This window comes from Hypanus sabinus, unplaced genomic scaffold (genome assembly GCF_030144855.1).
Source record: "Hypanus sabinus isolate sHypSab1 unplaced genomic scaffold, sHypSab1.hap1 scaffold_606, whole genome shotgun sequence".
Lineage (NCBI taxonomy): Eukaryota > Metazoa > Chordata > Chondrichthyes > Myliobatiformes > Dasyatidae > Hypanus > Hypanus sabinus.
Genome location: NW_026781462.1, coordinates 132,220 through 142,565, shown reverse-complemented (window position 1 = coordinate 142,565; position 10,346 = coordinate 132,220).

Sequence of the window (10,346 nt, the reverse complement as noted above, 5' to 3'; positions counted from 1 at the left end):
TATTTCGGGCTGAGACCCCTTCACCAGGGCTGAAGAGAAAGGGGGCAAGGGCCCTCTAAGGAAGGTTGAGGAGGTTGGGAAGGAGAACTTGGTGCCAGTTGAAAAACCAATCAGATGAAAGACCAAGGGGTAGTGGAGGGGAAGCAGGGAGGGGATTGGCAGGAAAGATGAAGAAGGAATGTAAGGGGAAAGCACTGTGAGTAGAAGAAGGCGGTATCATGAGAGAGGTGATAGGCAGCTGGAGGAGGATGAAACTGGCATGGGGAAAAGGTCAGGGAGGGTATTACCAGAAGTTGAAGAATTCAATGTTTATGCCAAAAGGTATATGAGCTAAAGAAGGAAATTAGGAGAGCCAGAAGGGGAATGAGAAGGCCTCTGCGGGCAGGATTAAGGAAAACCCCAAGGCAGTCTACAAGAGCCAGAGGATAAGACGTGAAAGAATAGGACCTATCACGTGTGACAGTGGGGAAAGTGTGAATGGAACAGGAGGAAATAGCAGAGGTACTTAATGAATACTTCAGTATTCACTATGGATAAGGATCTTGTTGATTGTCATGATGACTTGCAGAGGACTGAAATGCTTGACCATATAGATTTTAAGAAAGTGGATGTGCTGGAGCTTTTGGAATGCATCAAGTTGGATAAAGTCGCCAGGACCGGATGAGGGAGGAGATTGCTTAGTCTCTGGCAATAATCTTTGCATCAACAATGGGGATGCGAGAGGCTCCAGAGGGTTGGAGGGATGCGGATGTTGTTCCTTTGTCCAAGAAAGGGAATAGAGCTAGCCCGGGAAATTATTGACCAGTGAGTTTTTCTTCAGTGGTTGGTAAGTTGATGGAGCAGATGCTGAGAGGCAGGATTTATGAACATATGGAGATGTGTAATATGATTAGTAATAATCAGCATGAGCAGGTTGTGCCTTACATGCCTGATTGAATACCCTGAGGACGTGACTAAATATATTGATGAAGAAACAGCAGTAGGTGTAGTGCATACGGATTTGAGCCAGACATTTGATAAGGTGCTTATTGAGTATGTGAGGGTGCATGGTATTCAAGGGGACATTGCTTTGTGGATCATGAACTGGCTTGCCCACAGATGGCAGTGTGGTTTTAGACTGGTCGGATTCTGGATTGAGGTCAGTGATCTCTTCCGGTTCGTGATTTTTATAAGTGACCTGGACAAAGAAGTGGAGGGATGGGTTAGAAAGTTTTCTGATGATAGAAAGGTTGGAGGTGTTGAGGATAGTGTAGACGGCTGTGAGAGGTTGCAGAGGGACATTGATTGGATGCAGAACTGGGCTGAGATGTGGTAGATGGTGTTCAACCCAGCTTAGTGTGAGGTGGTTCATTTTGGTAGGCAGAACATAGTATTGATGGTATGACTCTTGGTAGTGTGGAGGATGAGAGGGATCCATAGGACTCTCAAAGCAGCTGCGCAGGTTGACTCTGTGGTTAAGAAGGCGTATGGTGTATTGACCTTCGTCAATCGTGCAATTGAATTTAGGAGCCGAGAGATAACGTTGCAGCTATATAGGACCCTGTTCAGACCCCACTTGGAGTACTGTGCTCAGTTCTGGTTGCCTCACTGCAAGACGGTTGTGGAACTCAGAGAGAGTCTGCAGATGAGATTTCCAAGGATGTTTCCTAGATTGTGGAGCATACCTTATGAAAGCAGGTTGAGTGAACTCGACCTTTTCACCTTGGAGCGACGGAGGATAAGAGGTGACCTGATAGAGGTGTACAAGATGATGAGATGCATTGATAGTCAGAGGTGTTTTCCCAGGGCTGCCACAAGAGGGCACAGGTTTAAGGTGCTTGAGAGTCGGAGATGTCGGAGGTACGTTTTATACTCAGAGAGTGCTGAGTGCATGGAATGTTGCTGCCAGCAATGGTGGTGGAGGCAGATACGATCGAGCTTTTTAAGAGTCTTTTGGATCCATTCCTGGAGCTTCGAAATATGGAGGGCTATGGGTAACCCTAGTAAGTTCTAATGTAGAGAAATTTTCTGCACTACTTTGTGAAAGGGCCTGTATCGTGCTGTAGGTTTTCTATGTTTCTATATCACAACTCCTGGTTTTGCACACTTGACAGCACACAGTCAATCTCTAAGGCGCATTGGTAATAGCTGGAGTCACCCGTCTTGGAAAGACATTGCCCAGAACCGTGACTACCCACATCATACAACACGGCACATAATGATGATGCCATATGACAAGGCCATAAAGATGTCACAATTGTGGCATCTTGTGATACCCACATTTGTCCAGTAAACCATTCCTGTTGAGCCTGAATCACAGAAATTTCTGCTGCTGCTGTTTTCTCCTGAGAGATCAGTTGTCACAACAGTATCAAAAAAATGTTTTTTTCTGGAGGGTGTTGCCACAGGTGAACTGTACTGTCTGTCTAGTATTTCCACCTTGTTTCCTTCCATTTAATTTCATTCCTACTGGGTGGTCAATTGTCTGTTCCTCTGTTCCCACAATGTACCCCTGTTCGTTACAGATGCAACATCTTTACCAACTCCGCAACCCGATGGTACAACATCTGATCCAGGCAATGATTTGTCAACGATCATGGACCCAGACCGAAGCTCAGGTATCAATTTTGGGGATTTAGGTTATTCAAATTTCCTCTCTGCAATCATCCCAGACCAGAATCTGGGAGTACATGGGATTTATTAAGGGGAGAATGATGACTGACTGATCGAGTGACTGAGGGAGTTGGCTCATGGAGGGAGGGAGAGAGGGGTGTGTGAGACAGTAAGTGATTAGCGTTGAGGGGGGAGTAAGGGGAGAATGAGCCTCAAAGGGTTGAGTGTGATGGAGTGTTTGTGGGGTGATGTAGGCATCAATAGAAGAGCAGTGATGGAGCAACTGAAGAATGTTCCATGACGGGCTGACTAATGCGAATGGACACAAAAATGCCTCTGATTTTAGAGAGGTTCAGCATTTTTGTTGGAGAATAGGGTATCGAGACAGCTCTACACCAACACCTCTACCCCAACCCGTCTACACCACCCCCTCTATTTCCTTTGACCTGTCTACTGCCATTGTGCTGTGATAGGTCATCTCACAAGCAGAAACCAAACTGATATACTTGCTGCTGAGGGGAATGGCCACAGGGGAACCCTGCACGATCTGCTTACTCCCCTGGTGGTCACTCATCTACTATCTAGGGTCTCTACTCTGGGTGTGAACACCTCTGGAGAAGTTTCATCTATGAGTATTTTAGCCTCTAGAATGATCCGAAGTACATTCAGCCCCAACTGCAGTTCATTAGTCTTGTCAATCAGGAGAAGAATGTGCACTTTCTACAGGTTTTGTCATTATGTACCATGAAATACCTGATCTTAAAGGAGGAGCATTCCACCAACTTAACTAATATCTAGCCTACATTTGTTCTAACATTTGCTCTAACTTCTTCGGGTTAAGTTTTAAAATGAACTAACACTCTCTGCCCCCATATCCCCTCCTCTGTCGCACATCCCCCCCTCTGCCCCACATACCCCATCTGCACCCCATACCCCCCCCCCCTGCACCCCTTACTCCCGCTCCATCTCCCCCCCAATTCATCAGGGGTGAGGGTCAAAAGGCCAAAGAGAGGGAAAGTGTGGAACCGAGGGTAAGAAACAGGTGACAAGGAAGTGGTGTGGAGTCTGAATAGCAGCATTAAAGAGAACGTCACCTATCACATGCCCTCATCAAGGAGGTGGTACATGAGTGAAGACACACACTCAATGTTAATTAGGAAGCGAGAGAGTAGTCTGATGTTTGTGACTTGGGGAGACGATGTGATACCCTGATGTCTGGAATGCTGTGTATGCTGAGAGATAGAGTACGGGAGGTTTCTTGAAAGTCCAGGATTTGAGTGACTAGGGAAATTGACATCTTTTCAGGCGGGATGGACCTCCTGTGCAGAAGATAGTCTGAGTGAAGGCTCTGTGCTATGTTGTCAGTGTGTAATGTGGTTGGGGGAGACGTGTGACTTGTCCTACTCCTGGTGTTTGTGCTGTAATCACGGTCTGGTGCCTATACAGTTGAGGAGTTAAACAACATGGAAACAGGCCATGCTGATAATGGTGTCTGACTGAGTTAGATCCAAATGTGTCTGTCCATACTCCTCCAAACTTTTCCCATACATGAAAAGAGCTTGACCAGTGGCCAATCTGGATGTCACAAGTTTTAAGAGGAGAGGATTTAAATCAGATACATTGCCCAATTACAGAAAGCATCAACGGGTTACTGCAATGAAAAATAGCTTTGACCAGTGACCAATCGGCATTCCGGTTTGATTAAAAAGTGCAAATTAAAGGAAGGCAAGGGCAAACACAGTGGTCCTCATCTGGGTGAGCAGAGTCCTAGTGGTGATCTTGAGGCTTCAGCTCTTCGAGGTTTCAGTGAAGGAAAACGTTAAAAAGAGAAAGCAAATGAATGAAAAGCTTCAAGCTTAAGCTTTTCTTTTTCATTTTACCTTTAGAATTCCTCGGCTAGGGCAGTGGAGATGCCAGACAGGATAGCAGAATGCGACTCTTGTGGGATGTGGGAAGACAGGGAGTCCTCTAGATTCCCGGACAGCAGGAAGTGCATCCAGCTGCAGCTTTTTCCAATCCAGGTTATGTAGTTGGAGCTGGAACTGGATGAACTCTGGATCGTTTGGGAGGCTGAGGGTGTGATAGATATGATGTATAGAGAGGTACTTACTCTCAAGGTGTAGGACACAGGAAACTTGGTGCCATTCAGGAAGGGCCAGTTATTAAGCAGCCAGTACAGAGTACCGCTTTGACCATCACCCTCAACGACAGTTGTACCACTTTGTCTCATTCTGGAGAGAGAATATCTAACAGAGGAAAGTCACAATGAGTCTGGCATTCACGTCTCTGCCACTGAGAAGGATAGGGAAGAGAAGAGGCATGCAGTGGTAATAAGGATTGGGCAGGAGCTTCTGTGGGTGAGAACGAGTTTCCCAGGTGGTATGAGGCCTCCTGGGCACCAGAGTCAATATCACGGATTGAGCCCTCAGCATTCTGAAGTGTGAAGCAGAACAGCCAGAATTCGTGGTCCACAGTGAGGTTATGCATAGGGAGTCCTGGGAATTACGTGCTATATTAAAGGGTAGGACCTCCAGTGTTGTGATCTCAGGGCTGTACCCACGCCATGTACTAAAGAGTTCAAAACTGAAATGATTATACATTTAATATGTGACTAAGAGGGTGGTATGGAAGAGAGATCATAAGATTTTTCGATCATTGGGCTCTCTTCCAGCAAAGGTGGGATGTACACAGAAGGGGATGGCTTGCACCTGAACTGGAGGGTGACTATTACTCTAGCAGAAAGGTTTATTATTACTGTATGTGGAGTTTAAACTGGAGTTGATGGTGGATGGGAACCAGAGTGACAGAACAGATTTTGGTGAGGCTATGGAGTCAGATGTTGGTAAGATCGCAGATCAAATTTGACCTCAGACCTCAGGCAAAAGTTTGAGCATGGTATGACTAGAGTCCTGATTTGTGAGCATTTCAATGCAAGAGATATTGTAGGAAAGGCAGTTAATAATTCTGAACATGAGTTTGTTGGTTTACAAACAGAGGCAATGTGTGGTGAGGAGAGCCTGTTGATAAGGCAAAATTGCAGTCAACGGGATGAGTTGCAACACAAAATGTGGCCGAAATTGAAAAGGGTGAATACAGGACTGAAGATGTTTTATTTGAATATGCACAATATATGGAATAAGGTTGATGAACTTGTAGCACATTTGTAGTTCTAGGCATCCCAGAATCTTGGCTGAAAGAAGAGTTTAACAAAGAGTTTAATGCCCAAACATACACATTGCATTGAAGAAACAGGCAGGAAGTTTAATCAAATCATTAGAAAGAGGTGACATAAGATTGGAAAGTGCCGAATCATTGTGGAACTGCAGGGGTAAGAAGAACCCCCCCCCCCCCAAGCAGTAATAAGGATGTGGTCTACAAGTTACAATGGGATTTAGAAATGCATGTCAAAAGTGCAATGTTTCAATAGCCATGGGGGTTTTCAATATGCAGGTAGATTAGGAAAAAATGCATTTGATGCTTTGTTACAGGAGGAGGGATTTTTAGAGTGCTTACAAGATGACTTTTTAGAGCAGTTCATGTTTGAGCGTACTTGGGCATCAGCTATTCTAGATGGGTGTTGTGCAAAGAACTGGAATTGATTGGCTATCTTAAGGTAAAAAAAAACCCTTCTGGGTAAATAATACTAATCTTTTGCACCTCTGGTAAGATGCTCATTGCATTTCTTTGGTTTTGTACCTGTACTCTGCACAATGACATTAAAGTTTTATCTAATCTAATCTAATAAGGTAATTGAATTCACCATGAAATCTGAGGAGAAGATGAAGTCAAATATATCATTATTGCTGTGGTGTAAACAGAATTACAGAGGCTTTTGAGGAGGGTTTGCAGAATTGATTGGACAAAGGCACTGGTAAGAATGATGGCAGAGCAGCAATGGCTGGAATTTCTGGAAGCAATTTTCAAGCAACAGGACATAAACTTCCCAAACAGGAAGAAATATTCTAAAAAAAAATACCACACACATGGCTAACAAGAGAATACAAAGCTAATGCAAATGCCACAGAGAGGGCATAGAATAGAGCACAAATTATTGGGAAGTTAGAGGATTGGGAAGCTTTTAAAAACCAACAGAAGACAACTGAAAAGATCATTAAGAATGTGAAGATTTAAAAACAAAGTAAGCTAGCCAATAATATCAAAGAGGATACCAAATGTTTCTTCAGATACATAAAGTGTAAAAGGGAGTTGAGTGTGGTGTGGGTATCAGACCACTGGAACACTATGCCGGAGAGGTAGTAATGTGGGACAACAAAATGGTGAACAACTGAATAAGTATTTTGCATCAGTCGACTATGGAATTCTCTGGCAGTATGGTGGAAGTTCCTTGTGAAGGCTGTGAAATTAATGTAACTAAAGAGAAGGTTCTTGAGAAACTGTGAGGGCTGAAGGTAGATAATTCACCTGGACCAGATGGTGTACACACCAGGGTTCTGAAAGTGGTTGCTGAAGAGACTATGGAGGCCTCCAGTGTTTTTTTTTCAAGAATCACCTGATTTTGTAATTGCTCTGGAAAACTGCAACATTGCAAATGTCGCTCCACTTCAAGAAGAGAGAGACAGTAGAAATAAAACTATAGGCCTGTTAGTGTGACCTCAATGGTTGAGAAGATGTTGGAGTTGATTATTAAGGATTAGGTCTCAGGGTATTTTAAGGCACTTGATAAAATAAACCATAGTCAGCATGGGTTCCTCAAGGGAAAAGCTTGCCTACCAAATCTGTTGGAATATGTTGAAGAAATAACAAGCAGGATAGACAATGGCAAATTGGTTATTAAAGCAAGGAAGGATATGAAACAATATTGAAGCAAGGAAGTACTGTTGAGGCTTTATGAAGGACTGGTGAGGGTTCACTTGGAATATTGGGAGCACGGCTGAGCCCCTTATCTTTCAAAGGATGTGTAGAAACTGGAGAGGCTTCAAAGGAGGTACACAAAAATTATTCCAGGATTAAATGGCCTCTCATACGAAATGCGTTTGAATATGAAACACATTTGGCTCTGGAACTTATTCACTTGAATTCAAAAGTATGTTAGATGACCTCATTTAAACCTTCTATATGGTGAAAGCCTTGATAGAGTGGATATGGAGAGATTGATTCCTACGATGGTGGAGTCCATGATCTGGGGACGCAACCTCCGAATAGAGTGGCTTCCTTTTAAAATGGACATGAGGAGGAATTTCCTTAGCCAGTGAGTGGTGAATTTGTGGAACTCTTTGCCGCGGGCAGTTGTGGAGGCCAAGTCTTTATACATATTTAAGACAGAGGTTGATAGAATACTGATTGGGCAGACATGAAGGGATATGGGGAAAAGGTGGGAGATTGGAGCTGAAATTGGATCAGCCATGAGGAGATAGCAGAGTGCACTCAATGGGCTAAATGGCCTAATTCTGTTTGAATCTCTTATTGTCCTGCTCCAATGTCCTTTAAGTGTTGTAAATACTCCAGGGAAAGGTGTAAAGGGGATCTAAGGTGCAAGTTCTTCACACAGAGAATGATGCATATCGTGGACATGTAGCCAGAGAATGTAGTTCAGGCAGGCACAATAAGAACTTTTAAACGACATTTGTATGAATATGTATATTGTTAGGGTTAGAGGGATGTGGGCCAAACACAAGAAAATGAGACTAGTTCAAGTTGATAGCTTGTAAGCATTGACTGGTAGGGTGAAAGGGCCTGTTGCCTTGATGAGTTACTCCATGGGTGTGTTCTCCATGTGATGATAAGTTGTCATTCCTCATTAACACATTACGCCCAATACCAGAACTCTAAATTCTGCAGTAATTATGGTGTACCACTGAAATGTTGCTGACATAATTTCACATGCCCATAAAATCATCCAATCAAGGCAATTGGGAGGTTTCACACTCCATGCCTCTACCTCTCCCACTCTGGGGATATTGATCTTCAAAGTGTAGCCTCATGGACAGCAGGCATTCCAACAATTCCACAGCCATTGGAATGTCTAAACATTGAATTTATGATGGAGATGGATGGTTGCCTCCTATCCCTGGGAATTGGACGGTAGCCTCAGACATGGCATCTATCAGAAACCCACTCAAATGGACTTGGAACTCCACAATAACAATTGCCATCACACCTCCCAAGTACTTTCTACTTTGATTAATTTTGCAAAAAGCTATTTTGCAACTAGAGGGTCTCTCCGAGGAAATAAGACAATTATGTGTGGCGTTCCTACAAGAATGTCTACAAAATGAAGAAAATCAACCAGGCCCTTCAAAGGATTCACAGAAAAACCAAGAAACCTAACAGTGAGAAGGTGTCTTCACTACTGCCTGTCTTCACTATATTTCGGGAAGGATTGCCAGGATCCTGAAGGAATATCAGATTAATACCATCCACAATCCTGTAGGAAAGCTGAAGTTACTGTTTATAGAAACATAGAAAACAGGTGCAGGTGCGAAGGGCCAAATGGATCATGGCTGATCATCTAATTCAGAACCCTGTACCTGCTTTATCTCCATACCTCCTGATCCCTTTAGCCACAATGGCCATATCTAACTCCCTCTTAAATATAGCAACTGTTTCCTGTGGCAGAGAATTCCACAGATTCACCTCTCTCTGTGTGAAGAAGCTTTTCCTCACCTCGGTCCTAAAAAAACTTCCCCTTTATCCTTAAACTGTGACCCCTCATTCTGGACTTCCCCAACATCGGGAACAATCTTCCTGCATCTGGCCTGTCCAATGCCTTTAGAATTTTATACGTTTCATGCGGGTCAAAGATGAGCTGGTACTCAAGTTGGCTGGCGTTTACACTATTCCCAGTGAATGTAGAGCAACTTATGTCGGCCAGATGGGATGCACACTGGAAACTGGCATCAAGGAACACAGGAGGAGTTACAGGGTTACCCAGAGAAATTGGCATAGGTGAACTCTGCATTCACATAGGCTGTAGGATTGACTTCAATGGCACAAAACTACAGTGCCACACCAGTGGCTTTTGGGACTGCATGGTGAAGGAAGCCATTGAAGTAAAACTAGAGGAAAATAATTTTAATCATGATGAAGGTTCTGCTCAATGTAGGATCTGGAATTCAATACTAAATGATGTGGGACAATAGAAACCTGATCAGATGAGGACAAATCACTCAGGACAGAATCACCATGAGGTATAAATACCACCGGACTAGATATGGCCAGGATTCATCCAGGATGAAGATGGCATAGTATATCATTGAAGCAATGGTTAGAATTGATGCCTGTACCCGGCCGGAAGCCCAAGAATAGTTAAATTCTTTTTCATCCATCTTTTATTCACAGTTCAGTCCCTTTTCTCACTCACATTCTCTTTCGCTACCATCTTTCACCCCATTCAGTTTGAATTTCCCTCATTCACTGCTTCTGATCACGAACTGCTCTTGCTCTTTCCCTTGCTCTCCAACTCTGTGGCCACGGCTTCACCCTCCCCATCTCTCGGCCTCTTTCTGAAACTCCCGCTGCCCCTGTCTTCAGTAAGATCAATATATATTACATATTCGATGAGATTGGGGGGGGGCATGGAGGATCAAGGTGTTAAAGAGTAGTGATGGGGGAAGAAGAGATTGCACAATCAAAGGTAGAGAGATGAGGGAACACATCCTCATAGTGATACCATGTTGACAATGGGCTGTTTTGTTCAGATCAAGAGGACGAGTGGATTGAGGTGCGGGTGGCAGTGAGCGGAGACATGAGTGAAGAAGAAGTGCGGGAAGCCACTCGACGCAAGGTGAGAGAGA